Genomic DNA, 4,280 nt, shown 5'->3' with positions numbered 1-4,280 from the left:
CACATTGGGTAGAGAGCTTACTAAAAAAAAAATCCAAGAAAGAGATGAGGGTTGAGGGATGAAGAAGAGGAGGTACACTGAGGAGAAACCAAGCAGAACTTGGGGATGAGATGGAAGGAGTTGTTAAAGATGGCCCACTGGGGCTTCTGGCCCAAGTGTGCCCTCCAGAGGGAAGCCCAATAATTGGTCTTTCACAATTTATTGGGCACCTCGTCCCCCAACCATGGCTCAGCTCCACACTTGGCACCTGCAGAACTCACTCCTGGAAGGTGCTTTGTTTTTCTTCAAAATGTATCTTCCTCATCTGTTTGTGTATTCATTCACAATGAGCACCTACTGTATACTGGCTGTTCTGGGAGCTGGGAAGGAGCCGGGAACAAGCTCAGCCTGCCTTACTCGAGGGGTAATGGTTACAGCCTGGGGTCTGGATTTGAATCCCGGTTCTGCAACTCTGGTTCTCCGTCCTGACGAACCTCCAGCTGGCTGTGAATTCAGGTAAGTCACCGAACCTCTCATTGTCTCAGGTGGCTCATCCATAAGACAGGGGAACGGACAGTCCCTGCCACAGGGACTCAGTGGGCTGGTAAGTGTAAGGTCCCCGGTACTGGGTAAGTATTGGGTGTCAGCTATTACTTGAGTTCACATTGTAGTGGGGAGACAGATCCAATTACACAATTAATTATTTAATTACAACAGTGATAAATACCCTGAAGGAGCAGTGCAGTCTGGAGGTGAGGGAAGGCTCCCTAGAGCGAGGGATGGTCCTGCTGAGCTGAGGTGAGTGAGTTGGGGCTGGCCAGGTGAAGCTCGAGGAAGAAGGGAGGGTCCGGTGAGGCAGAGGGCTGTCTGAGTAGGCAGACCCTCAGGCAGAAGGAGGCGCCGAGAGAGGTCTGTATTTCTGTAACTTTACCTCTTTGGAGCCCCCACATAATGTTGAGAAGTAGGTCAGGCAAATCCTTGGCTCCCATTTTCTAGAAAGGGCACTATGGCCCAGAGAGGGACGGCGACTTAGCTGGTCTGTAACCAAACCTCTGGGTCGATGCTCTGCCCCCACTGATCCAGGGAGCTGGAGGGGATCAGCCTGAGAAGAGGCCTTTGTCCCCGCGCCCACTGGGGTGGGAGCGGCAGGAGCGGAGGCTGCAGCTGGCCACCAGCGGCTGTGGCGGCCAGAGCTGCATTCCTTCCCCTGCCAACAGAGCAAGTCCAGGCTCATGGCAGGGGCCTGGAACATTCTTTTTTGTCTTAAAAAAAAAAAAAAAAAAAGAGAGAGAGAGAAAGAAGGAAAAGAAAAGCACTTTAGTCAACATTAAGTCTTGAATTCAAAGGACACAGCTTCCAACTGTCTCCCCTAACCCTGGGTCTCTCTCTCCCACTCCCTGGGGTAAGGCCCCCGGCAGCCAAGTTTCTGGGAAAGGGAATGAGGACTGGACTTGGAGCCCAAAGACTTTGTGGTGAGCCCTGGCTCAGCCTCCAACTTGCTGTGTGACCTCCGGTAGGTCAACAGCCCTCTCTGGGCCTGAGGGTCCCCAGCCAAACAGGGAAGGGAGGGTTGGATGACATCAGGTGGGGTGGGGAGTCCAGAAACCGGCTCCAGCCAGCTGCAGCAGCTTTGCTGCCCTTCAAGTCTGAGGCACTGGGGCCTCGGGGGTCCGGAAGCTGGGGACAGGCAGCCTTTCATCTCTGCTGGCCCAGGGTCGCTGCAGGTTGGCAGGCCCCACATCCCGAGATCCCGTTTCAGGCTGGAAGGGGCCTTCCTGTGACCTCAGCTGGCCAGCCCTGCCCCTGCCCCCCTCCTCCCCGTTCTCACCAGAGGGAAGCAGGCAGCATCCCGCCCAAGGTCACCGACCAGCAAGTGGCTGTCCTTCGGCCTGCCCTTCCCTCCCACCCGAGCCAGCACCCCCCCAACCCCCCCACCGGCCTCCCACAGTAAAGCCTCAGGTCTCCTGGGCCATTAGGAATCTGCCAGGCGAGGCGTGGTCTTCTTCCTCTCTCTTGTTTCTTGGCTTGTTTTCCCGGTTCTCCAACAGCCGCCTCCTGCAAAAGCCTCCGGGTGCGTGTACAGGAACATTTTTCTTTAAAAAAAAAAAAAAAAAAAAAAGACAGAGAGAGAGAAAGAGAGAGAGAGAGAGAGAAATGCAGCCACAGTTTGGGTAAAAAAGCAACCAACTCCTTAATCCTTCCTTGTAACCTCTGGCTCCTCAGACAGGTTGGCTCAGGCCGCTGGGAAGGAAGGCCCTGTTGGGCAGAGGCCTGTCCCTCGTGCCCTCCTCACCCGCCTCTGCTCTCCTTCAGGGTTGGGTCTGACTACTGGAGCCAGGAGAAGCCAAGCTGCAGGGTTCGGCAGGCCTGGGAAAGCACAGGGGGCTGAAGGGCTTGGCTGGGCCTTTTGCCCCTCTGCCTACTTGGCCGCCTTCTCCGGAGGTTACAAGACGAGGATTTTACACCCCTTGCCCATTGCCTCTGCCCCCGTTTTCATTCCTTTATTCTCCTGTCTTAGGAACCTCTGGCCTCTTCACAGCAAAGAGCCTGAATGGCACCTCCCACCTCAGGGCCTCACTGTCCGGCACCAGGCTTGGCTCTCTCTCTCTGCAGGGCCTTCCACGCTCCAAGCCTTTGTCCAGCCAAACCCACTGTCTGGTGGCCATCAGTGTCCCTGCCCGCCAAGCCCTTAATTATCTGCTGCAGCCCCAGCACCTGGGTCAGTGCTTGAAGCCTAGTAGGTACACAGGGTCTCTGGACTGAATGGATTCAAACCGGAAATAGGACTCTAAAAATATTCAGAGTGAGCTCTCGCAGAAGGGACCCTGGATTATGATGTATCCCAGTAAAAGCCCTTTCGTGCCTCCAGCTCCCTGAAAATCCAGACCGATTCTCTATTGCCACCTCTTCCCACTTGCCAGCTCTCATCAAAGGATTTCCTTTTTCTCCAAAGTGCCATCTTTCCTTTTGCCTCTGGGCCTTTGCCTGTGAAATTCCCGTTGCTTTCCACACCCCTCTTCACCTCTCACCTGGATGACTCCCTCTGGCCTATCACCCTGTCCGAGCACGTGTTTAGGGCACCAGCAAAGCAGAGACACTAAAAAAAATACATATATTATTTTTAAAAAAATATTATTTTATTTATTGACTTATGGGGGGGTATGAGGTGGGAGGGGCAGGAGGCGAGCAGACTCCTCACTGAGCAGGGTGCCTGCCTCTTGCTGATAGATCCGGGGACCCTGAGATCATGACCTGAGCCGAAGGCAGATGGTTAATCCACTGAGCCACCCAGGTGCCCCAAAATATTATTTTTTTAAAAAATTAATTTGACGGGATGCCTGGGTGGCTCAGTTGGTTAAGCAGCTGCCTTCGGCTCAGGTCATGATCCCAGCGTCTTGGGATCGAGTCCCACATCGGGCTCCTTGCTCGGCAGGGAGCCTGCTTCTCCCTCTGCCTCTGCCTGCCATTCTGTCTGCCTGTGCTCGCTCTCTCCCCCTCTCTCTCTCTGATAAATAAATAAAATCTTTTAAAAAAAAAAATCTAATTTGATGTTAGGGGCACCTGGGTGGCTCAGTGGGTTAGGGCCTCTGCCTTCGACTCAGGTCATGATCCCGGGGTCCTGGGATCGAGCCTCACATCGGGCTCTCTGCTCAGCAGGGAACCTGCTTCCTCCTCTCTCTCTGCCTGCTTCTCTGCCTACTTGTGATCTCTGTCAAATAAATAAATAAATAAAATAGTAAAAAAAAAAAAAAAACCTAATTTGATGTTTGATAATTTAAAAAAAACATTTAAAGAGCACTCATGGGAAAAAATAGAACTTTATTGGGGTTTCTTACTCTTATAGTCTATAACACTGTTTTTTTTTTTTTAAAGATTTTATTTATTTAATTTGACAGACAGAGATCACAAGTAGGCAGAGAGGGGAAAGCAGGCTCCCCGTTGAGATGATGTGGGGCTTGATCCCAGGACCCTGGCATCATGACCTGAGCTGAAGGCAGAGGCTTTAACCCACGCCACCCAGGCACCCTGCCAGCACTGTTTTTGTGGCTGGGTGGCAGTAGGTTACATCATGGGGCTCTGCTCTTTAAGTCTTAGCCTGGACATCAGCACCTCTCCAGGAAGCTTTCACTGACCCCATGACAAGTTTAGTTCTCTTTTAGGTAATCTTTTTTTTTTTTTTAAAGATTCTATTTATTTATCAGAGAGAGAGAGGGGGAGAGAGCGAGCACAGGCAGACAGAATGGCAAGCAGAGGCAGAGGGAGAAGCAGGCTCCCTGCTGAGCAAGGAGCCCGATGTGGGA

The 4,280-nt window shown here is 52.5% G+C and overlaps 1 long non-coding RNA gene across 1 annotated transcript in view; it reads right to left on the bottom strand.

The window, feature by feature from the left end:
- Positions 1-1,918: 1,918 nt before the first annotated feature.
- LOC132001301 (uncharacterized) overlaps positions 1,919-4,280 on the bottom strand; it is a 10,232-nt gene continuing 7,870 nt past the window's right edge. Inside the window, exons 3-4 of the long non-coding RNA XR_009399573.1 lie at positions 3,009-3,076; positions 1,919-2,072 (exon numbers count right to left, since the gene is read on the bottom strand). This is a non-coding gene — a long non-coding RNA (uncharacterized LOC132001301). The remainder of the gene's footprint in view (positions 2,073-3,008; positions 3,077-4,280) is intronic.

The sequence above is a fragment of the Mustela nigripes genome, chromosome 14, assembly GCF_022355385.1.
Source record: "Mustela nigripes isolate SB6536 chromosome 14, MUSNIG.SB6536, whole genome shotgun sequence".
Taxonomy (NCBI): domain Eukaryota; kingdom Metazoa; phylum Chordata; class Mammalia; order Carnivora; family Mustelidae; genus Mustela; species Mustela nigripes.
The sequence above is the reverse complement of the archived record's forward strand: the minus strand, read 5'-3'. Positions and strand labels throughout refer to the sequence as shown.